The 27,141-nt window shown below is 33.3% G+C and overlaps 1 protein-coding gene across 4 annotated transcripts in view; it reads left to right on the top strand.

Annotated features, from left to right (window-relative positions):
• The window catches only part of LOC118739644, a 260,844-nt gene that overhangs the window by 105,246 nt on the left and 128,457 nt on the right, over nt 1-27,141 (top strand). For 2 of the 4 annotated variants that reach the window (XM_036471089.1, XM_036471092.1), the window contains exon 2: nt 2,411-2,990. The exons of the other annotated variants lie outside the window; for them this stretch is intronic. The gene's annotated coding sequence lies outside the window, so the exon portion shown is untranslated. The remainder of the gene's footprint in view (nt 1-2,410; nt 2,991-27,141) is intronic. 4 annotated transcript variants of the gene reach the window in all.

Below are 27,141 nucleotides of genomic sequence, written 5' to 3' on the forward strand. Positions count from 1 at the left end.
TCGATCGTGAGTTACGTTTTTATTTCAACGCTTCTCTAAGTAAGTACCTGGCATGTTTCTTAAATGCATTGGCTCCCAAACCACGTTTAATGATGCGCGATTCGCTGTCCCTGATGATATTAATTTTCTGCGACATGACATTCAGCTTACTGAGCGTAGCTTGAAGAACTCGATTCTCTACGGCTACTAATACACGGCTAATACACAAAATTTCTATTGACTTTCAATGCGTAGCTGCATATTTGAGGGCCAATAATAACACAAGTTGAGACGAAACCCCTTCCACGAATGCAAAAATTTTACAAAAATAATTCTAAGCACGGGATTTGTGCGTAAATCTCACCTGTCAAACAGGAGTTAAGTTAAAGTGAAATTATTCACTGATTTCTGAACAACCCACTGTATTCTAGTACCAAAACATTTCATAGTACTAGTATAATATACATACATACGTTGTTTAAGCAAAAAAAAACACAGATTAGGAGGTTACTCATATCAAATTCCGATAACAAGTCGCCCTAATGGTCTGGGGCACCCTAGTGCAAATATATACTTACATATCTACATATGTAAATAATTGTCTGATTGCAGCTTTTGTAGCTTGGCTTGAGCGATGAGTTTTCGGTTAGTTAACGAATTCTTCCCGTAGCTCTTCAAAATTGTTGAAGGTTTTGTAATTGAAACTTTTCTTTTTCGATTAGCTAGCGTATGTACAGGGTGGGTCAAATAACTGGTGCTAGTGTGTTGCCTTTGGATTTTCAGAGCCCCACAGTCTACAGTTTTGCTTGGAAATGCGCTTCATCCGACATCAAAAAATATTACCTAAAAAATGTATTTGTATGGCTTATTGTGTAAAACGAATAGCGTACTGTAGTCGTTGTTGGTGGTCTTGCTGTAAGTATCCATTATGATTTTCGAAGAGATTAACTATAAAATGCAAATGAAAACAACAATAATATTAAAAAATAGAGAAGTTAGACATGTTAAACATTGGTAGGTCTTATTTGGCCCACCCTGTATGTATTTCTGCAATTATATGTACTTGGTACATTATGCTTTGGTAAGCGTACGTAATTGCATACATATGAACATGTACATATATCACCACACAGCACAGGCTATAGTGGTTGGCATCCTACAGAGCGAAAAATTTCTATAAGAAATATATTAAGCGTACAATTTTATAGAAGAATGCATATTTGAATTTTTTCATGACAAGAAAATGTAAAGCAATATGAATTTACAATTTTTTTTCTAAATCGTTTTTTAACGTATTTTTTTACTATTATTTCTTTATCATAATTTATACGCAAGAGGCAAAGTTGAAATCTTCTGCGCATGGCGCGCAGACATAATGCGGTCTCGATGGTCAAACGGCGGCGATTGCGCGTGGCGAACACTTTAATCTTAAAATGTCCAAAAACGGGTTTAAAATTTATAAACAGCTAACTGTACCCTGCCACGTCGAGCATGCATTCATCTGAGTATATAGTTTCGTAATCAGCTACCCCAAAACCTCTGCAATACCAAATTTTATAAAAATCTAATAACTTCTTATATTTTATGTCTGTCATATTGAATCCTCAATTTTGGATTTTTGAAATTTTATTTTAGATTCGTAATCACCGACTCCAAAAAAGAAAGATAGCGTAATTGAAAGTGTTTCGTACTCTGGGAGTTATTAATTTTGGCCAAAATATCGAGCTCCTGGCACACAGTGGACTGGATTACTGCGCTAATCAAGAAGAAGAAAAACCGGTGCATTGGAAATTTTCGGAAATCGCATATAAAAAGCTCGGTTTCGCCCGAACTTGGACTTTTTTACTTGTTTTATTTTTAAAAACTAGAACCAGTTGAATATTTTACGAGCCCTTTCCCATTGTTTTCAGATATCCAAAAATTGGCACTGCCAATTTTTTCGGTGTATCTACCATTTTCTGTAGATTCTAAAATCGTTGTGCTCTTACCTGTTTTTAACACAATTATATATACACGTTGTTGCGGTAATTTAACTCGCTTTTCAACGCTACGGTTGTAAGTCAACTGGAGTGAGAAATAAGTACATTCCTCAAATGTAAAACTACTTAGCAACAAAACAATTGCAATATTAGTAACAGGGATAAGTATATACAAAGCTGCTAAAGGCAATGACATTGTGTAAAATAAAGCCTTAAGTGTGATTGAACGATGAAAGGGTAAAAAAGCGGTAATTTAATACTGCAGCAAATATATACATACATGAGGATATATGTAAGTATATATTTATTTTATTGCATTGCTTTGTATTGCGCATACCGTATGGATGTATGTATATATGTGTGTGCATATGTATGTATATTTATTTCAGTTAATACTTTATTATGCTTTTTGCAAAATTGTAAACCATTTTCCTCGCTCTTTATATTTTCAGCGAATTAACAGTGTGCTTAAATCATCGTAAGCTGCTACACAACTGTGCGTCAGAGGAGTGTAAAATTTCTGTGTTGAAAGAAAAATTACTGTACGAGCATCAAATGAATTTTAAATGTTGAAACAATCAGTTTTAATCTAAAATAAAGTGCGAGGATAAAGTGTGAATACCGTAAAAAAAAACACGAAACGAAAATTAATATATGAGGTCGCTTTCATTCACTCACCGATAAAAATGTGCAGCCCTGGGTGATTAACAAACGGAATTAAAGCAGTGAAATGAAAAATAAATAAATTTATCGACATCACAATAAAAGTTGTAAAAAAGGTAAAAATAAAAACAAATGGCATTTTGCTCGAAATCCCATTCCCATTCGTAACATAAAAATCCACTCTTGCCATACCATTCGGATTAACACATCACAGACGAGTGGCAGTGGCGCTGTAGGAGTTAGTGGGCATGCAACAAAGCTCCTTGTGTAGATACACGCTACATATGTATATACGCAGCATCGAGTTATCCACATACCCGAATCGCCCACATTCGATTTGGTGCACGGAAATTGCTCGCTTGTCACCGGGTAAGTAAGTAGGCTAAATAGAATTTATGTGTGCGCCCAATGCAGCTTAACTGTTGGCTCTACTACGTATGTACAAATATTAGACTGCATCACTCCCTAACAGAAAAAATCGATACTGTGTTTTCCATTGGAATTATAAAATCAATTATATTTAAGACTTGCACCAAAATATTTCTGAAAAAAATATTAAGATTTACGTGAACTGGACGAATTTGAAAATACCTCTAAAAATTTAGTTTTTTATGAATGAAAATAGTTTTTCTTAAGTATTGTTGTAAAAAATCACCCTGATAACAAAACAGTTAAATTTTAAAAAATTTGCATAACAATATTAAAAAAAATTAACGTAATAATAATAATAACATTTTTGATGCTGTTTTTGAACTTTTATCAAAGATTGATTTAAGAAAAACTTATATTATTATATTTAAGACTTGCACCAAAATATTTCTGAAAAAATATTAAGATTTACGTGAACTGGACGAATTTGAAAATATCTCCAAAAATTTAGTTTTTTATGAATGAAAATAGTATTTCTAAAGTATTTTTTTAAAAAATCACCTCTGGTAAAAAAACAGCTAAAGCTTAAATAATTTGCATAAAAATATTAAAAAAAATCAATAGAATCATAATAATAAGATTTTTAATGCTGTGTTTTACCTTTTATCAAAGATTGATTTAAGAAAAACTTGAATAACTCAGCCAACACTTTACCGGCTAGATCTAAGAGGTATCATTGGAACGGCATTTTCTCTTCCCTTCTATTTCTTTGCAAATAAACTCGCTCAAGGTATGAGAGAGAAAGTTAAAAAAACTGCATCAAAAATCTTATTATTATGATTCTGTTGAAAACCTTTTTTAATATATTTACGCAGATTTTTTAAACTTAAACTGTTTTGTCATATAAGGGAATATTTTCAAAAAAGCCTTTAAGATCCTATATGTATTCATAAAAAAAAATTAATTTTTTTGATAATAAATTTTGTAATAACGGCGTAAAAACCGCAACTTTTGTTTGGTGATCCAGTCTAATGCATGTGCATTAGACCGCGTCAAAAAAAAAAAATCCGGCAATGCGACCGGACTTATTTAAATAATCTGAGCCTGCATTATACTTAAATGGCATGTAATCAATGTATTCTTGCAGTTTCGAGTGTTTTCATTGATCCTAGAAAATTATATTGACCTCAAAATGAAGGAACCCTTTTTCTTACATGTAATTCCTATGAGAAAACTAAATGCTCGACGCGGGACCTCTTAGAATTGTCCTAGAGGGTGGTGATTCATGGAGGATTATTACTATACAAAATGCTAAAATTTGAGTCTTATTCTGGTCGCATTGTAGGGTATTTTTTATATTTGTTTTGACGCGGTCTAATGTACATATATGTATATACTTACATACGTGTATGTGTACTTACATATGTACATACAAATTTACAACTATTCAGTGAAAGAAAATTACTTCGTACATAATACTTGATTGAAAGACAATGGTACATTGCGCCAGAAACAATTTTCTACCATACTTCTACAACTCAACCATTCTTTTTTAATATGTGCTGTTGTTATCGTGCTTCAATTCCTTCAATGTCTACAAGCAATCAAGCTCTCTCGCCCGTAGAGGCAGTGGAAAGCGGATTATTTGTTATTTCTTTTAGTTATATTCCTACACTAGATACCACATACCCATCGCTTTCTCATAAATTTAATACTTACCCAATTTAGTATATCTGAGTATTTTAAATTTTTATCAGAACTGTTGACTAAGTACAACTTTTACTAAGGCTCTTTCACGTTTGCTCTCCATGCTTTGTAATAAAAAATAATAATAAAATAAAGGGTAATACACATGTATACAAAGTATGTATGACTCTTGGCTATATATTTCAAGCCTGAGCCGTCCTACATAGAGAAAAGATTCAGATAAATATATTTCTATTAACACAAGATTTGGCAACCAAACCAAATAGTGAAACTATTACCAAATCCTGTGTTGGGAGAAACATATTAAGCTGGCGTAACTAAACTCTTTGCTCAGTCAGTGTACAAAATTCGCCGAGAAAAATTACGTTAAATTGACTACACAAAGATAAAAGGAACATGATTTTCTCAAACAGCGTAATTTTCGGCGAGTTGAAAATTTTGAACGGAAGATGTATTTTATAAAGCATTTTCACATTATCACAGTATACGGTTCATTCGTAGTTCATAAAAAAATCAAGTACTTTTGCCACGTAAAATCTGTCAAAAAATGCGAAATTCGCGAAAATTCAACCAGTTTCAAAAATTTGCTATCATAATTTTAAATTTTTTAATCGGATTTTTTAAAAAAGTTTTGGGCATGCATTTTTATAGCCAGTTTAATTTCAATATAATATGATGCAAGTTCGAAGTTGTGCATTTTCTTCGAAATAAAAATACGAGTATTTTAGAACATAAGTATTTTGTGGGGATGACACTGCAAAACGTCTCCGAGCAAAAAAAATCACAAAAATCCACGCGAATTTTTAGGTACTTCAAACGTTCACTTTTTGTGCTGAAATTGAATGAACTATATTTAAAACTTCATACCCAAAAATTTTCTGTCAGCCTGATACTACGCAGCCATGTTTTTAACTTGCGAAGGGTTGAAAACCTTATTTCTGAAGTAGCGTTACTAGCTTGAAGTGTGGCCCAGCATTCTGGCTTCGTAAATCAATGGAAAATAATATTTGTCGCAGTCACCAAGCACTTCACGTTGCACCGGACTTGTCGACCTAAATATGCCATAGAAATATGAATGCCGTTTTTGAATTTTTCTGAAGTAGGCTTTTTGTGGACCTATTGTATTCGATGTATAAACATGTCACGAAAATGAACTTGAGATAAATGTTCCGCGTTCATTGCCCTATACCTTTTTTGTGGACCGTACAGATCTTAATATCTTAGATGATGGACCCTTTCAAGTTTTTTTACCTGTGGCAGACCGGACAGGCTTTAATAATATCATCCTTGTCGATGAAAGGATTTAGTGGCTGGATTTCACTTTGTGGCAAGTGATGATCGTTTTGGATTTATGTTCAGTAAATCTAGACTTTAGTGGCAATGCGGACTGTACGCATTAGCAAGCGCTTATTGGAATTTATCTGAATAATTTTCTCCGCTGAGAAGAACCAACATTTACGACGGCGCGTCGCATGGAAATGAAACGCTCGGAATTTCACGTTATGGCCTACGCCATTTCTACAACCATCCATTTTATGCAGAAATATGTTGAGTGCCTAATCGACCAGCGATTTCCTTTGCTTTTTTCTTTATAATAGGACCCGATATTGGTATATTTTGACTTCTGGCTTTTACGAACCACACTCAAAATATAAATTGCCTATTTTTGCGCCATCCATATTTAAGAAACTTTTCTTTTCACTGACTCCGTTTTACTCGCTGAACAATATACTCTAGTTGTGATTTCCCTCAACTCAGCTATTGAATGGCGGTACAAATGTGAGTATTTTTCAGTATACATATGCATACATATGGACTTATATGGTAAATTTACTGCAGCATACTACTTTCACAAAACGGATTGAGCCACCTACTTGCAGGCAGCCGGGATATTGCAGAGCTTGTTTCGTAAATTCCCATTTTTATTTCCATGGTCCACAACCTTTAATTTTTTCAATTTTATTTTATTTTAAAAGTTCCGATTTTTTTATTTTTATTTTAAAGTTTGTCTGCATTTTGTTATACTGTATAATTTATACTACGAAACCCTAATCACGAAATATTCCTTCTTATTTATGTAGATTAGCTCCATAAAATTTAAGCGAAACCTGTTTAGTTAATAGTTAATAAACTCCAACTAATTTTAAAGCTTTGATATGAATTTCTACAAAAACTGTTAAAATTTTTAGAAATTTTCAGCTCTGCGTTTCAGTTAACTTATATACCAACAAAATGCAATTAAATAGCTACATATGTATGTATGTGTGTTGTAGTATTCACACATAGCACATGTATAAATTATTACACTGAACATAAAATTTCGTAAAAGTGCTACGAAAAACTACTGTACAATGTACGAAACTTTCGTTCATAATACGAACACATTTTTCACAACGAGACAAGATTTTACGAACCATTCGTAAATATAACGCAAGGACTTTCGTACGGTATTTTTTGAGTACAATTTACGAAATTATTTTATGAAACACATTCGTAATTTACTGAACAAATCTCTGTACGAATTGTTTTGTATATCATAGGAAGGCATTCGCAATATTTATGTATGGTTTTAAAATTTACGAAATCTATACTTAAATTTAAATTATAATATAATTTTAAAAGTTTTAAAAAGAGACTTGCTGAGTAAAATTACAATACAAAATTAAATATTAAAACTGAGGGTTTATGCTTTTAAGCATAAAATGTTTTCAAAAACGGTTTCGTGGCACAAAATGACGTAAAATTTCGTAAGATGTACTCAAGTTTTCGTTATATTTACGCAGATTTTACTTTCAGTGTATGTACTTAAAATCCTAAAACATTTTATCCTTCCCACCAAGGTTCGCTTTCGCCATACATGCCAGCAAAACATTTTCTCTCGGTTAATCTAATTACACTATCTACTCGCGAAATACGATTTACGTTGTGGAAGTGTTATCTAAACAGTTAAAATAAACCGTACAAACATATTTATATAACATAAATATGAAATTTGTTTTGTTGAAAATTTAATCCTAATTTGATTTACAACTCCCATTGGGCTTTTAAAAGGATATTAATATGTGCATATAAAGCGAAACAAAAGCGAAAATTACAGCAATTTAGGAACATAAAACACAATATGCGCAATGAAAATATGGCGGAAAATTGTAGTTGTACGTTATCAGCGGCGCACATTTACTATTTTCATAGCTACTTTTGCTGAGCAAATTAATAATTTCAATTGGCTGCTTATCCTTAAATGAGTTATATGATTAGAAAGCGCTGCCGCGAAAGTTTTAAGAGCTTTTAAAAAGTAGACTGAACTACTTGTGTTGTGAGAAGAAATCACGGGTGAAGATATTCACATCGACACCCATACAAACGTATGTATGCATTAGGGTGGTTACAATTTTTTTTTCAGTCAACCCTCTAAGTATTGAAAATGAGGAGATCGGTTTTTTAATTGACTAACATTGAATGGTGCCGCCAGAGCTTTGATATTTCAAATATATTTTGTATGAAGAAAAATATTTTTTCGTAAAACTCAATAATTTCTATAATACATACGTTAAAATAAAATTATGTTGCAGACTTAACTAATTTTTTTTCATGCTTGATGCGGTCGAGAACACATGAAATAATTATTTTTTTGTATCTAATCTAATCTATACGATTATCGGTTATGAAAAAATAGTTTGTAAACTTTCAAATCCAAATATGCATGATATTTTCATTTTTCGAAGGTATTCGCAATACTTTTATAAAAACGATCAAAATTATTTATTTTTAACGATTTTATAGGAATTCTACGAATAAAATGTTTTTTTCTCATTTAAAATACATTGAAAACTTCAAAACCCCGGCGGTACCGTTAAATATTAATCAATTTCAAAGTAAAACAAGTAAGAAAGCCTAAGTTCGGGCAGAGCCGAACATTAAATACCCGGCGCACGTATTAAATATATGTTTTTCGCCTTACCGAAAGCTACGGCTATATGGTAAGCCGGGGCGTATCAATTTTGAGTAAATTAGAGTCCTTAGATTTCGAAATTTTGAAGTTTCAAGCAGTTCTGAAATTTACCGTTATATGAGAAGCGGCCGTTATTTTAGTCCGATTTCAATAATTTTCAACGGTTTGCTTATATGTGGCAAGCACAATAACCACACCGAGTTTGGTACAAATTGGTAGAACGGTTACTGAGATACATATATGTGATCATAAGTGGGCGGTGCCACGCCCATTTTCCAAAAATTTATCACAAACGTATTTCTTGGTAAAGAATTGTTGCAAGCATCAATTTTGAATAAATTGGCTTCAATATTTACTGATTTATCGAAGAATTTGTATTTCTCTAAATTACCGTTATATGGGATGTGGGCGTGGTTATCGTCCGATTTTAAAAATTTTAGGCGATTTTGTATGCTGTACGAAGGCCAACAACTGTGCCAAGTTTGGTAGAAATTGGTACAGCGGTTATGGGAAGTGGGCGTGGTTACAGTCCGATTTCGCCCATTTTCAATAGCAACCTACCTTGGATTAAGGGACACCTACATACCAAATTTCGTTGAGATATCTCAATTTTTGCTCGAGTTATCGTGTACACGGACAGACGGACAGACGGACAGACGGACGGACAGACAGACATGGCTTAATCGATTTCTTTTTTTATCCTGATCATTTATGTATACATTTGTCTATATCTATCTCGATTCGTTTTGGCTGTTACAAACAACCGTTATGTGAACAAAATTAATATACCCTTGTGCACAAGTGCGCTCGGGTATAAAAATACGGGTTTATTTTTTAATTGGCAGCCGGAAAAATTTTGATATTCTGGCGTATTTTTGTACCACCCTAGTGAAATATAAGAAAATACTTTGTGCAGTCATGTGTGTACTCGTATGTCTGTACATATAAATTCAGTGCGCGTGAAATTTTAAGGCCGTAGCACTTATAGCGCAGCACACACGGTTTGAAAGTGTAACTGGGATGGAACCGGAAGGTGCAATTTCTGTCGAACAACACGCGCTGCTTCAATATTTCATAGCAATAACATTTTAAACGGACCTGGTAGTGTGGATACCAGCGGCAAGCAGGCTCGGATGCTCACAGACTGTCCTTTTACTGCGCCTGTAGTTGTTTGTTGGGTAACATGTTGGTCGCGGTGGTCATGGCGGTTATAATGGCTACTTACGCTTCCGTGAATTCACTTGTTAAGAACCAACAGTAGAGACAACTAGGCGCTGGGAAATATGCATGTTCCTGCATACATACATGCATACATATGCACATATGTATGGAATGGCTGAATATCGCACACCGCTATTGTTAAAATGGAACATCGTGGCGAGTGTGTAAAGATACCGAAGAGCAGTGAATAATTGCACGTAGCTTCTCTCATACATATTTATATATTGTATGTGTGAATACATGTTCACAGAAGAGTAAAAATGGCATTCAATTTTCACTTGCTGTGGGTTAAAAAAAATATTTTTGTAATATGTGTAAATAAAAATTTAATTTACCAGCATAAGAGAAGGATAAGTTTGAGTAAAAGTGGTATGAGTAAAGCGTGTTTCATTGGGAAGGAAGCTCGCTAACAGTTGCTTTACTTACATGTGTATGTATGTGCTTACAAAGACAGAGTAAAGGTAGCTGATGAAAATGAATTCCAAAAGCACAAAAACACACAGGCATTCACCCAGGTAGAGAGTGGAAAGTTTGGCAATGTACAAAGTAATATAACGTTCTTTTAGCCGGCACATATAATTTCTCATTACCCTGTAGCGAAAATCTCAAGTTTTGAAATGCCTCCAAAAAGCGCCGAAAAACGTAACCTTAATATTGTGTCGTAGATTATGGATATGTAAATATATCATTTATCTAGACCAGGTCATTTTCCTAAGATATTTTAATTTACATGAAAAAAAAAACCAAGCTTTAACAAGGAAAAATTAAAAATGGTATTAAAGCCTGTTCTTTTGACCAAAAATCAAGCTACCAATCATGAAAATAGATGGATAAATAAACAAGTTGTGAATGTTCAAATGAAAATGTGCAATAATTTTTTGTTTGAAATTGGAGCAGGAAATAATGTTACTCATACGCCACATCGTACATGGCCGCCGTACGCGTATATGGTGTATGAGAAACATTTCCCAAGTTCAAGTTTGAATTTTGTTTCATTCGCAATGCAAACTTAAAATGAAAATTTCTTAGGAATATTACCTGATCTAGAAAAACGGCTTACAGATCCGTAATCTACGAACCAAAATTAACTTTACGTACCTCTGTATGTTTTTGTGTCCCTAGAAAAAGAAACGTCTGTGCCACAGTAAAAGCGAAAAAAGGACCTATCTAATTAGAGTTTGAAGGTTAAAATAATCCTTAAAAATATTTTTCATAGAACTCCTGGGCAATACTACATATGTCTCAAATACAAGTATCATATGATTTCCTATGCCGATTGTGCAAGAGGCGGGCGGCTCTGATAAAATAGAACTTAGATTTAAACTCTTATAACGCCGATACACCTATGTAGGTCTTTTTCTCCCCCTGTACCAAGATCCCTGACTAGGACCTTTTTACTTTGGAAGAAGTTTGATTTTGTTGTACACTATAATCTCACCAGTTTTCTGTGATTAAATTCATTCCCTTACAAATACCAAATAAATCGAAGCCTAAGACTTTGCAGAACACCAAAAAAAAGGGCATAAAATTTTCATCCAAATTTCAAACCTTTTTCTCGGAAGTTTAAACATTTTTTCGAGTATACAGTTTTATAGCCCGTTCAATTTTGGCGTAATAATGGGCGAGGCTCAATTGCCTAAAAGCTACCGTTGATTTGTTAAAACATTTTTTTCACACTTGCTTCCTTATAAAGAATAAACACTATTTTTCCTTTATATGGAAGAAAACCGCAATACCTTCGGTAGAAATGAACAAGGTTTGAATGGCATTAACTTCAGGCGATCGTCCTTAGACTATAACTTATTGAGCGTATGCTTCATGATATTTTGAAAGTTTTTCTTATTATATTTTGAAACTGTTATTGTTAAAATTTAATACCAATGAAGACAGTTGTATGCCTCTTCCTTCAGTCAAGTTGATAAAATCATGGAACCATTAATGCCTATGGCATTTTATAATTATAAAATTTATATTCAACAGGTTTTGATTAAATCCGATAAGCGCTTATTGAACTCCAAGAAAATAACATCGAACTCTTGGACTATTAATTTCTAACAAATATCTTCTAAACAATTTTGCCTAGAAATGCAATTTTGAACACAGCAGCTTCAAGGAATAATCCAGCTGAGCATCAATTTCTATTATTATTTCATGTTGCAAAACAATTACGTCTTTTATCAAATTCAAAGTGTAAATTCTAGATTAGACTATTTGCATGCAATCGTACGCATATTTGCAGAGTACTTGGCGTTGCTGTTGATTTCATTCACTTGTTTTCGTCATTGTTCGGAGATGCATACATACACATGTACATATGTATATTTTTGTGTAATATTCAAGTGGATAAATGATTTTAAATCTAGATATATGTATTTGCACTAATGGCTTTCTATGCATTCATTCAAATGAGTGTACCTACATACATAAACAGGTCTATTCGATGGGGGCACTAAAATTGCAAAACAGTACAGTGCTGAACAACATCTGACATTAAGTGTAAGAAAAGACATGCGTTTAGTGCAAGAACCACCCTCATAGAACGCCTTTTCCTACACTGGGTACTCTAGGGCACTCAACGAACAGACCTAATGTCGTTTTCTCTTCCCTCATTCTGCATACATACATACATACTTATCAACTCAATTGTGGGCGCTGATGCAAGCTAAAGGCTACAAAGTACGCAAAGAACAAACCAGTTTTCCCATAGCTGCTTTCACAGTTACAAAAACTTTTGCAGACTTAAAGGCGTCAAGTGAGCTCAATAGCCATATTTGTTATACCCAAATTCACGTAAACATCTCAAACCACCCACACAAATACACAATTCTTCTCTACTACTACTAATGTCTGTTCTATCATTTATTTGTGTTTTGGCTTTTGTTTGTCTTGTTATGCAGATTTTTTTTTTGATTTAGTAATTGCGTAAGAGCCAGTCGCTTGTCAAAGTTCTCTCGGAATTTGTGATTAGGAAAAATACAAAACGCATAAATCAAAATTTTAAATTTGCATAAAATGTGTTGTGCTGCTTTTATGACTTGCTGTGTAGCATTTTAGGCGCCTGTGTCATGTACGCGTTAGAAACAACTTTATTAATTTTACTTTTATTACAGAATTTGTTTGGCGAACTGGAGCATTTTGAGTAGAAAAATGCCAGGATTTGAACTTTTGAAGTTCATTTAATGTGTGTCAACATTGCAGTTCACAGCAGGTCACATTCCTGACAGATTTATTATATTTCCCGCAAAAGTGTTGCATACATTGGGGATTTCAATAAATGTTGACACAAAACAAAAAAACCAGTTTGGTAAGTTTCTGAGTGTAAGTTGTGATTTTGAAAAGACTTGCGAACGCCTGCTTGGGGATTTGAATGTAAACAAAGTGTATAGAATGCATTTTTGTCCCTTTTAATTTTTTGTTTTGATTTTTTCTTTGTTTTCTTGGCATGGTCCCTAGTCTGTAGCTGGAAAAGTGGCAGCTGTTTAGTAAAGTAAAGTTTAGGAAAATAGTGAATGGTTGACAGAGCCAGCGGAGATTGGCATTTATAAATATTGATCTTCGATTATTTTTTCGAGTAAAAGTATTGTGACCTAAAGAGGCCAAGCCGCCGTCATAAAGTGGCAACAAGAAGTTGTAATAGTATTTTGGAATTTTCTATAAATTTATTATATAAATCACAATCGGTTACAAAGAAACGAAGCTAGAATTCAGCACGTATAATAATACTGTTAACTGAATTAATTTAACTTTGATTTATAACACCATGGGGCAGTAAATTTTAGGCGTAAAAAAATCAATATATTCAGGACTGGAGGCTAGGAAAAGTAAAACAGCGTTTTTTAGTGTTTTCTCTGAAATCAAACTTTTTTTCAAGAACTTAGAAATTTCAAAGATATGATTGATTAAAAAAATATGTAAAAAATTCAGTGCAATGTGGAAAAAATATTGGTACAAAATAAAAGAGAAAATTCTGTGGAATAAAAAAAGATGAAATTTTTTGCTGCAAAAGGTCGAAAAGTTATTGAAAATGTCCTATCAAATTTTTTTTTTGAAAACTTGCTTCTTTTTTCTTTGGAAAAATTATATATTTGGGACTTATATAAACACGCATCCTCGAATTTCGTCTTTCTTACTTTATCAGCCTAAGTAAAAGGACATTTTCACAGCCTATCCGTCCTTGTGAACTAAAAATTATAATTTTTTGTTTAATTATAGAGAAGTTTCTCTTTCATTTGCAACCAACACTGGACCATTGCCCTGAATTTTTTCTATCATCTAAAATTTTAAAGTCCTTTTAAAAACAATCCTGGCGTCAGAGAAAAATCTAAAAAGCAGTTGTACTATATTTGGCTCACAGCCTCGCAAGTATATTGATTGTTTCGTTTGTTTTGTTTTTTTGTCGCATAGTGTAATCTCTGCATTATGTGAAGTGTGTTTTTAACACTTTCAATCAAAATTTGTATATATACAATTTATGTGAATTTTTAGTATAAATTAATAAATTTTAACTGTCCAGTTCGGATTTAATTGTACGAGTTTCCGACTTTATTGATAACTCATTAATTGCCTCAATTCACTTGAGTTAAAATTTAATTAATTTAAACCAAATAAATGTGTAGATGTGCGCATAAACTAACAAAAATAACTTTAATTGCTAACGTGGTTCACGTATTTGGTATGTATAAACATTTTAAAGCTCTCAAAACAAATAATATCTGTGGTTTTACCATCATAATAATTGTCAAAATTCTCTTTTTATTTGATTTGCAATGTTTTCCAATTCACGCTAATACATGCGTGTCGGCAAATTAAGTATATTTATGTCTGCAGCACAAACTCTAATGCGCCTAAATGCATACCCCACAAAGTTGCATTAACACGAAATAATATCATACCCTGCAGGAAATGAAGCCGTCTTGAAAGTCACTTAAAACTTTTTGGACTCAAAAGAAAACTACCTACTTTACTTTAGCGGTGGCCGCAAAGTATTCACAGCACTGCATTAGAAGTCAACTAACTTGAAACTAACTACTTTTGAACAAAACATATCAATTAGAAAGAAAACTAATTTATTAATTTTGCTACATGTTAAATTCTTTTATAGGCAGCCTCATATTAGGATTCTGTCAGATAAAAACATCAGAATGGTAATAAAAAAATTTAATATTCATTTTATTTGTGTTGTTAATTCGAAAAAAGCATCTATGAAGTGCAGAAAAAAGCGAATTCAAAGTAATTTTAGTATAGCGATATTTATATAAACAGAAAATTGTTTAAAGAAAACAAACTCCCGAATACATCTGCATGACTTAGAATTCATTTAAAGTTAGCTAATAAAAATGAGCTAGTTATCGAAATCCCACAATAAGCTAACTATAACTTGGTTATTTTTACCAACTGACAAATTTTGCTGCAGGGCTTCTGCAGGGTATTTACATAGGTATAGCTCAAATAAACTTAACAGTCCTCACTAAGGCCGCATAATTTCGATTCAGCTTTTAAATAAATAATTTGAATAAGTTTTAAAATATTTTATGCTGATTAGAGGATTAAGCAGTAAAGCCTTATTAAGTTCATAACTAGTTATTAAAACAGAAATTATTTATTGTGAATTACTTTACCAGAGTAACCAAAGGCAAATCATTTTAAAATTTGCCCGATACGCACGATAAGCTAGTATTTTGGTTTAGGGCGATATGTGCTAAATTAAACTAACAATTTATGATAATAATTCGAATGAGTATACAAAATCACAAGAGTGGGTGTAGCATACTCTATGCTTCTTACACCGAAATTTCTGAAGTATTAGTTTGTTATAAACGGAATTTAAAGAGATTGCAATAGTATTTGCAAAGGAGAAGAAAATAGAGGGAGGGCGAAGGAAATGTGTGTCTTAAAATAGGATGGAATATATTGTTTTTGGATAAGCGAAATATATTTTCAGGCAGTCATCCGTGACCACCTTTCACCTAGCACCCACAAAAACATTAGCCAACCAAAGCATGCACGCCGAAAAGTGATAAATGAATGGCGCCGCAGGCATACTTGTAACGCCACAAAAAGCAATTTGCCGTCATATTGATTTTTGACATCAAAAAGCGCTGAAGAAACATTGAAGCGAATGAGCGCGAACGTTACAAAAACAAAGCATTAAATAAATGAAAAAATAAACTTTGTAAAAGAAGTAGTCGAATAGAAATGAACAAATAAATATTACAAGCAATTTACGAATAAATTCTGTTTTCCTAATATTTTTTCAAAGTATAACTTCGGGCGGCTAAGCCAAAAATGCGTGTAACTCATATTGTATGTTTATGTTAAGGTTTGAGAGTGAGTGAGAGAGTGCGTGGCTTACGGAGTAAGTAAGTAATTAAGTATGTTTGCCGCCCTTTCACGCTGAAACTGCTGGTCGGATTAGAATTAAATTTGACACCCATTATGATCTAGATTAGCATATATTCTATTCCACATGTTTAAAAAATCGATTCAATTTAACAAACTCATGAAACTGTATAAGTACTATGAGTTTCAAGCGAAAAATGTTTAACATTAGAAAATGCCAGTTTCTAAAACTGCGAGAGTAAATTTGGGTTATAAAAAAACACTTTTTGATTCAGTACAAACAATCGATTAGCTCAAACGTGAGAAAACTTAAATGAGCCACTATCATCATAAAATCACTGTTCCAAATTCGCACCAACAAAAAACAAAGATAACTGTAACAGACAAAAGAGAATGGATATTTGGTGATCTGTACAGGACTTGCCAGCACTACTTTTTTTCGTTTCTAATGAACATGTCTATCTCAAACATTTACATTTGACGTCAGTGCGATTTTTGTGAAGAGTACCTCAAGGTACGCTTAAGCATTGGAGGGTTAAAATCTCATATAATGAAAGGGATAGAGAAATACGAAATGTTCCACAAATCAGTAGTTATTGAAACAAATTTATTACAAATTGATATTCGCAATAATTCTTTAGCAAGAAATACGTTTATAAAAAAATTGTTAGAACATGGGTGTGGAAAAACTCGCTTATGACCATATATCTATGTGTATCTCGGTAACAGTTCCTTAAATTTCTACCGAACTCGGTATAATTATTGGACTTTATACACAAGAGTTAGACCTTGAAATTTTTGGAAATCTGTCTAAAATTAGACTTTTTTCTTGTTTGTGTATAAAATTGGCTGTCGCATAGTTTAATATTTTACATAAACTGGAAATTTTTCCAATAGAGCGCACATATGCACAGTCATATTAAAACCTAGTTAGTTCTCATAAAGTCTGTCACAATAAAAATGCACACCAATTTGTTTATGGCGTTCTCTTTTCTACAAAAAAGTGGCCTTTTCATTGCCCTCTCCTTAGTATTTGTGTGTAGGAAACACTGATCGTGAGTGCACAAGACAATACCAGCATAAATTAGTTTTCTTAAATTAATATTTTCATCAATGATTAAAAATTAATGACTTCGATTACTTTTTTAATAAAAATTTATTTAACCATTATCAACTCTAATTAAATTAAATTAAATTAAATTAGCTAACTGATTAAAAAACCAACCGATGAATGCCAAGAGGGTGAAAAAGTGCAATAAACAAAATTTTTTTTTTAAAGCATGGCGCGGCACAATCTCCCATTTGTTATATGGAAAATTTCACACTGTGAACCTACATACGTATGGATATGTAGGCACGTACTTCGATTTCGCAGTACGAAAACATCACATAGACTATCGCTTTTTCATGAATTTAAGGAACTCCATTAGATGAATTGAGCAGCCAATGAACCAAAGCACTGACTCGAAATTGTTTTTCTTTGTTCGACATTGCTGCAGAACTTACCACAACCGGCTGCCTGCCTCTCGACCTCATTACAACAAGTAAATACATGCTAAGATAGCTGAAAGTCCGGTCAGTCGTACATATATTTTCAAGCCAAATACATATGGATGTATATGAATGTGAGCGTATACGTATATATGTATATCAATTTACTGTTGCCTACTCGAATACATATTTATGTATGTGTTTGCAAACACTGTAGGGTATTTGGGTTTCCCTAATTTAACTCCCGCCCTTCGGGGTCTTATGTTGCCACAGCTGCTACAACTCACATCTAACTAAGGCTATGTGCTTGGACGCCCAATAAATCTTGAAAATTAATTATGTGCACCTAGTGAGAGTCGAAGGTAGTATGTGAGTATGCAAAACACCTGCATGCTGCACCTACATGGATATGGATTTGTGCAATTAAGTAATTTTGGATGGGCACGTTAAGAAAAACATATTTGGCACCTGTGGCTCTTTTAGGATGTGTACTTTTCTTTGGCAAAGTTTCCAAAAACAAAGTATTTAAACAAGTACATAGTCATTATGAAGCCTTATACTTTGTTGGTGTAAAAATGTTAAATTGACTAAAGCATTTTAATTGACGCTATAACCACTTATTCGATCTTGCCGCGTTCGACTTAGCAAGCTAGTCCTTTCTCTTCTGTATCAACTAACGTTAGTCGGAAATACCATGCAAAGCCAAGTGCTTCTCCAGCTGATTTTTCCAACGCAACCTTCTGAATAACTCAGTGAAAGTGGAGACCAGTGTGTTTGCATGCATTTATATAAGTAAAGAAAACATTTATTGGACCAAAATGTAATGGGTAGGCGCTGTGAAATGGTAACCATGCTATTAAACCATAACTTAAGAAAGTTTTACTATATGGCAATTGAGAAGTGCATGTTCAAAAATTGCATAAAATTAATGAAGAACATTTTTCCACATGCGGCAGTACAAAGCATGCATTTAGGCGCTTGGTGATAGTAGTCGCGTCTAAACATCTTCCTCTTGCTCTCTTATCACCAGTGGGTACCGCATCGAATACTTTCAGGATTTGCTAATGGGTACCTTAGTCAAATAAAGAAATCTAGATTGGTATGCCCTATCATTTTGTTGTACAAATGCTTTCTGCCGCCTTTCTTCCCATAGAGTGTAATAAAGAAAAAGTCAAATCTTTATTTTCCTAGAAAAACTCCACAAGAAAACCATACTTTATACAAATAATTGCACGGGTCTACAACAAAAATTTGGTTGCCTATACTTTTTATGCCAAATATTTTTTTTCAGAAGCTATATGGTTCACGGAGTCACTTAACTTAAATATCCTAAAAGAAGTGGAAAGACACAGACCTTATTTCCCCCTTTGATTCTATTGAATGGTGGTGTTCGAAGAGATGTGCCTTAACTCACCCGGCCGTTGACTTTACGTCGCATAGTATTTAGGTAGAGTGCCATTATAACACTTCTCACTTCCTTTTTGAGGAACATCGGATTGGGGTGGGTGGGGTTTAGGTGCAGAAGCATTGAAATTGCTTACTGAATCTAATGCTTTGTACTTGTGGGTTAAAAATTTGCCAAATGTATAGTAATGTAAAATGTATATTCATTTAAGTAAATTCATTTATTCACTTCAGTGTATGAAACAATAACTTCATACAGACTATTAGCTTTATTCATAAAAAATAAAGTAGATTTAAAAAATGTATAAATACGTAATTTTATAAAGCTTTTTAAACCTATTTTATTTTTTTATGATTAAGGCCATATACATATGTATGTTGGTATAAAATAATTTGATCTAGCATATTAATTTTAAACTAATAAATTCATGGAAGAATCGTCGTTATTGATACCCAAAATAAATTTGAAATGGTCTCTAGTTGATGACAAGGATATGCATCTACAACCAACTTTTTTCTGGTTAACGCCCCATTTTCAGTAAAAACCGCAGTTTAACTTTAGACTGTGAAAACGTCCCTTAGTGTTTATGAAACGGTAAAATTCTAAGCAAATCTTAGCAAATCGCTGCTAGTTGCTTGCCAATACCATCCGGATGACCATCCATATACCACAACACTCATCAACGAGTCGACAAAGACAGACAAATGTGTGACCAACTTGAAATTGGCTGGCCATGTATACAAACATACATACATTAGGGTGGTAAAAAAATGCATGTGCAAAAAGTAAAGTCGGAATTTGAATGCTCCCACCCTCAAGGATTGTTCTATACCGAAAATGTATACATATTAGAGTCCAGCGCAATTGCATTTGCCGCATTTCATTCAATAAGTACTCCTTGCATTGTACTCTACTCCCAACACATTGTTACTTTTTTTCCGCATACATACACTACTTGGCGTTGAGAGAGTAAATACTTGACGTACTTGCTATTACTCCACCAAAGTACGTACTCTACTTTCCCTCATCGCGTACGAGAGATATTTGCTGCTGCCAAAAGGGAGTAGCAAATCTACTCTCTGTATACTTGTAGTACGGTAAGTACTTGCGTATTAAATTTCAATTCTGGTTGTTAGCCTACTAGTTGATATCGTTTGCAGCGCTGGTCAGTGAAATTGAAAGAGTAAAAATAGAATATGGAAATCGACGATGTAAGGAAATGTTTACGGCCTTATTTATAAAAAATAACGTAGATTTAGACAGTTGTTTAATGTGACATTTTCATAAAACTTTTGTATTCAAGCAGCTTTTTAAATCTATGTATGTATGTACTTAAATTTTTATGAAAGTATTATTTCTCGTCTCTAATTTTCTATAAAACTATTTGCAGTCATTAACCAACAAATAAGTTGTCAAAAACAATAACTTAAGCAATGCTGCTATACGAAATAAAATTATTAGTGGCAAATCAAAATTTTGAAAAGTGCCGATTTTCACATTCGATAGTTGGACATGGTAGCGACGAGATGTACGAGCATTTTTTTCTTAAGAGCTGCATACTGATTTAAGAAATTTTTTATAGAAGAAAATTTATTTTCCATTTATTGTGCGTAATTTTATATGAATTTTTAGTTTTTCTTGAGAGCCTTTACAAATAAAAAAAATTTCAGAATATGTACATACATATGTAGTTACATACATACGCAGCCATATAACTTGATTTCAAGAGAAACGAATTTTCATTTGGCACGTTCAGAAGGCGAAACAGCTCAGTAACTGGTGCGATTGCACCTTCTGAACGCGTTGTTGCGTACTTCTGATCAACTGAATAGTTGCGTGTTAGATGATCGTAATATTTTTCTGATCATTTGAGACAACATGTTGGTGTGTACCAAGGCACATTAAACAGGTAGTATCAGTAGAGCAAAAACAACATTTGCGTGTATTTTGTTGTTGCTTCTGGTATCGAAAGTGTCAAAAACTGTTCTGAATTTTTTCTTCTAAATCAAAGCGTGCCATGTGAAATACAAAAAATTATAAAAAATAAAAAATTGAAATTGGAAAAAATAAAAATTGATGCAACTTTCTTTCCTAGTAAATTTGTTTGCTTCTCGAAGCATTGATCCATCCTTTGCAAGGCACAGTAATCAGCGGTCGTGCTGCCGAGTTGGGCGAACGTTCCAAAAGCTGCTATTCAATCGCTTGTTTTGTATGGAAAAAGGTTTCACAAGCAAATGGATTTTAACAATTTATAATTTTTGTGAGAAAAAATTAAAAATATTTGACATTTTCGAGACCAAATTATTTGAAAATAAATCAAATCAGCTGCTCTACTGATACTACCTGTTCAATGTACCTTGGTGTGTACCTTTGAGAGTTGAATTTGACAGCTAATGTATGAAGTCGTTCAAAAGACGCATAACGAACACTGATTTTTGTTTAGCAACGGTTGCGCTCAACTGCTGCGCCTTCTGAACCTACCTATTGATAACTTTTTTTTTTTGATAACACTGCGACAGCTCAAATTGGTATTGAGTAAACCCAAATGCAAGGTAGAGTTTTTGAATTTCATTGATTTTTTAATAAATACTGAAATTAGAGGTGTATGAATGGCGAAAGTAAAACTTCATCCGATTTTTTTTAAATCGAAACTACATTTTAACATATGTACATATGTCCATGCATACATAAATATATTTAATATGAACCCATGGTTTCAATTCTACGCATATCGTCAGGGTTTTCCTCACAACTTGGTTTTGCTGCAGTGAAGCGACAGAACAAGTGACGAGAAAAAATATATGCGGACACTTACATATATATATGTATCTATGCACATACGTATCTATGCACATATGTATGTATCTATGCACATACGACGTATCTATGCACATACATACATATGTACTTAGGTATGTATATCAGCATTTTAGTTGAAAGTACGTTTTGCTCGTCGCTCTCTTCATCGCTCCACTACATTCCTGTCCTTAGTTTTTTTCAGATACCACAAATGCGCGATCCAGAAAATTCTTCTATCATTCTTGCCACAAATGTATGTTTTCTTCGAAAATACTCAAGTACTACCAGTAGAGTACTCTACTGTCAAATACCTTTTACTCGCAGTAGTTGCGGAAGGCAAAGTAAATACTCTACGCGTGTTGGTATTGATCGGTAGTTTACATACGCTTGCTGAAACTGGTTTATGCTTACTCACAATTGACCCGAACGATGAAAGTAGGGGATGGAAAGTATTTGCGCGGCGATCGGATGTCTTGTTGGGCCGTTTAAATGGAATTGCGCAGGAGTCTAATACATATTGTTTTTTTTTTTTAAATCAAAAGATATTTAGAAGTCGCTCAAAGCGCTCAAAGTATTCCAGTATTTTATATGGGGAAAACAAATTTTCGTAGAAAAGTTATAGAATTCTTGAGAATCAATACTTTGTTTATTTAACAATTTTTTGGACCACCCTTATGGACATCCATGCTCTGATTAACCATTGCTAGAATGTAATGGTGATACGCTGAGGTTTTGCTGCCAAGTGGTTGCATGCTCTATTTAGAGTCGTTGTGAGATGCACTTTGGTATGAGTGTTCTAAGTAGTGTGTACAAGATTGTTTACATGGCAATATTTTGCATCTTGCACTGCTACTAATTGTTGAAAATTTTACATGCAGCAAAATCTGTTGTAAGTTCTCTTCAAAATGCAATGAGTTTTAACAAATCCAAAACTTGTTGGAATGCTTGTGGTAAAAGCAGAAGAGATTTATTAATTAATGTGGTGTGGCATGTTTGGAACAAAACAGGGACCAACCAGCCAGTTCACCCGTTTCGTTCGTTATAAATTATGTATGTAAAAATACGCCTTAGCTGTCACTTGTAACTCAAAATTTCTACAAGCCAGCTTATCGAAAGGAGTGCTGCTTATGAATGCAATAAACTTGCGCTTTTCATATTTTTACATTCATTTTCCTTTTTTATTTTTGGTTAGCTTCTTATTTATTTATTTATTTTTTGCTTCGCCTTTTAATTAATTTTCTTATGTGATCGATGCACATGTGCTTGGAACTATATGGTAAGGAGCATTTTGTGGCTGAGTATGTGTGTATGTAAGCATGTCTACTTAAACTAACTATATGAACTATGTATGTATGTATGTATATTATTAAAATATTTTAGCTTGGCTAAAATTCGGTTGAGTTGAGCTGTACTGGGCTTTTGCTTACAAGCAGCTGCATGGCCTTTGGCTGCAAACGTTCAATTTTAGTTGATTGGCTTTTATGCAACGTAATTTGTTACTTTTTTTCGTTTTGTTCAATTGCTGTTAAACATTTCAAAGAGCTTCCATAACTTTTCGGAAATCGTTATAAAGCACTTTTGTAGGTTTCGAGAGGAAAAATTCGCAAAGTTTCGAATTTTTGACAAATGAGAAACCAAAGTTGTTGCCAATAACGTTCATGTACAGCCATAGTCAAATTATTTTCAATCAGTAGACAAATGTTGTTGTTATCTGGAAACTATTATGGAAATTGTTGTTATACGAGTATTCAATTTGCCGTTGTTTACCGTAAGGATCGTCGCTAGGAAAAGCTATGAAAATAATGGTTTTGGATTTATAAATTTGCAACAAATTTCGTTTTTTTTTTAGATTTTCACTTGAAGGATTTTTGCTTGAAGGATTTTGCACTCGATTTATCATTTAGCAATGCATTTATATATAGTATGTATGTAGGTACATCATGCCCGTCCTTTTATATGGCGCAGAAACTTAGACGATGTCGAACAAAGATGAGAAGTCTTTGGGGGTTTTCGAGACAACTACTCTACGCAAGACGTCGCACAGTGCCGCGACTCCATACAAATGATGGACAAAAATAGAAGGAGTGGTCAGAATTGGCTGAAACTTCACACCTAGAAGTGTTATGCCCCTCTAATTTCAAAAATGAAATCGGTTTTTCTGTACCGGTTACTTATTTCTTGCATTTTTATATGAAAATAGTCATTGTGGACATGTGTTGATATAAGTGGAAGGAGGCATCAGAATGGGCTGAAACTTTACACCTGAAAGGACTATATCACGGCAATTTAAGAAAAAAAAACGTTTTTCAGCATCTGTTACCATTTAATTAAAAAAAAATTTTTTTTACAATTTTATAAAAAGGTAAAATAACTCATAATCATCGTAGACATATGTTTATAAAAACCGAAATAGTATTCAGAACTTGTTGAAACTTTACAAAAATGAAATCGATTTTTCGGTACCGGGTACCCATTAAAAAAAAAAGATTTTTTTTTACATTACTATATGAAAGACAAATAAGGCATAATCATTGCTGATTGTGGTGTTTACGAAAACAGGAAGGAGTCGTCAGAATTTATTGAAACTTTACATCTGAAGTGTCTATATTACTCTAATTTTAAGAAAGTAATCGGTTTTTTTGTAACGGGTACCCATTAAAAAAACACCGAGTTTTTGCACATGATTATTTAAAAATGAAATATGGCATATCATTGTTGCTAAGTGTTCAGAAAAATAGTCTTAATAGTCAAAATTCGTCTAAACTTTACTTCCTAAGTGATATATATATATATGTAAATCTTCGTATACCTTTATTTTTGGCTCCCATACCGTGATGCATATTTAAGTATTTTAATTAGCTGATAATTTTTTTCATTTCAAAGCACCCTGTACCTCTTAATTTTTTTTTTGGCACTTTTAGCTTTAATTTAACACCTTATTTTTGAAAAGTGAACCAAAAATTTAGATCTTAGGGCATTCAGAAAAAGTATTGTAAATATAGATCAGCTAAAATAATACCAAAAAAAGGCATTTTGTCACTTTTTCAAAATTGAAAATTTTCAAATATTGGAAAAAGTTGGAAGAGATTTCGATTATTTCTGTTAGTAGAAGGTCCAAACTACCATAACCAAAAAAAAAAATTTCACGAACTTTCAAGATTTTTTTTTTGTCTCCAAAGTTTACCAATTTTCGGATTTTGGTATGTTTAATCATATATTTATTTATTAATAAAAAAAAAATATTTGTATAAATTTTTTTTCCATGAACCATACATTTTTTCGTTTGTCGCATATATCTTTATCAAAGTGCAAAAGTTGATCTTGCTAGGAATAAAAATGTACTTTTAACAAATTTTTAACTGCGACCACTTTTATGTGCGAATCGCCGAAATTAAATGGTATGTAGAAAATAGGTGTACTTTGAGGGGGTGTGTAAGGCTGAAAGTTGTTTTTATCACAAAATAACTTATGAACTTCTCTTAGTTGGAGATTTAGCTGTAACTTGACATCAAAACATCTAAGTTTCAAGACAGTCGATTTTTGTATTTTTGTCCACCTTCGCGGCACTGTGCGTCGTGGACGACGCGTATCGAAGAAGATGGAATAATGAACTGTATGAGCTTTTTAACTACATGGACATAGTTAAGCGCATAAAAATACGGCAATTGTGCTGGCCCTTGGCCGTGTTTCACGCATGGATGACGATACTCCGGTGGAAAGATCCTCGACTCCGCACCCATGGGTGGACAACGAAAGCAAGGACGCCCACGAACGCAATGCAAGGACCAACTTCAGAAGGACCTGTCTGCGCTCGGGATAACAAACTGGCGGCAATGGGCACAGGAGAGAAGCAATTGGAGAAGCTTTTCAGTCTCGGCCCAAACCGACAAACGATTGTAGTGCCAAATAAGAAGAAGATAAAGATGTATGAAGGTACCCTGCAAACCTAAAGAGTAATCTGAATAAAAGAGATATCTTAAAGAATTCGTAAATAAATCATTATTTCCCTTTCCAATTTTTCGCCAAAGTTTCTAAGATGAAATGTTAAGACAAACTGTTTGAAAAAATATTTCAATCAGAAGGTTAAGCAATTTTGAAACTTATCCGTTTTTTTTTAAATAATCGTACTAATGCGAGCATTATAAATGTAAAACTTCATGAGTGTGTGAGTATGAGAGTACGGTCTAGCATTACATGCTAAAACTGCCAGACATACTTATTTCAATGAAGTCTAGCTCGCAGATAGGTTATTCGATTATTATATAGATTTTGTTTTTAAGAGTTGCTACTTTTTTCAAAGTTTAAATCCAGTTATATTATACTTATAAAAACAGTTAACGAAAGAAATTATTTCGAAAGTATTATTGACACCTGTTCATACTTTCAACTCTGTTTGATTAACAGGTTAAATCAAATATTTTAATATGGATATCAAAGAAGAGGGTTTTATTTTGGACATATTTTCGAACTGTGCTGCTACTGGCTTAAAAATTCAAAATCAATTTAGATAACGAAGCCTTTAGCAGCTTAAAAACTGCAATATCGCCAGCCGTTAATAACAGTGTTTTAAAATAAAAATTTTCAACTTAAACTCAAATTCCAAATATAACCAATGACAAGCTAATTTGCATGAAAAACTTAGTTTTTCGTTTTGATAAACTCGGCGAAGTGATTCAAACTGCCATGCAGCGCTCATGCCCTGCAACTCTGCTCTAGAACTTTTTTTGCAGAGTAGCCCACCTCTCTTGAGTATAACCATGTGTCTCTTATTAATTTAGGTTTGAATTAAAACTTAAGACATGGCAAAACAAACTGAGGAGCGGTGCTTAGGGAGAAACCAAATCAAATTTTATGCCACCACCAGTGTTGCCGTTTTAGCCCTTTGGTGGCTAAATTTGGCTACCAAATTCTTTTTTTGGCCACAAAAATTTGAAATTGCCCCTAGCCCTTTTCAAAATTTATTCATCATTGACATTCAAATTTTTTTTATGATTTTCATGAATTTAACTCTTCGCTCATAAAGCGAACGCCTTTCCTTTAAGGCAAGTAAACATATTTCTATGTATGTTCCTTACGTTTCTGGGCCGTTATCTTATCCGTTAACGATTTAACTATACTTTAAAATAGGTAAGTTGGTGGCCCTTAATATGCTTTATGTGTTACACAAAGGTTTTTTTGTTGAATAAAATAGTAATTCTTTTCAGAGTTCATTGTCTTTCTATACCAGTAATTATAGA

The sequence above is a fragment of the Rhagoletis pomonella genome, unplaced genomic scaffold, assembly GCF_013731165.1.
Source record: "Rhagoletis pomonella isolate Grant_MI unplaced genomic scaffold, Rhpom_1.0 Rhpom_scaffold_00005, whole genome shotgun sequence".
NCBI classification, from domain to species: domain Eukaryota; kingdom Metazoa; phylum Arthropoda; class Insecta; order Diptera; family Tephritidae; genus Rhagoletis; species Rhagoletis pomonella.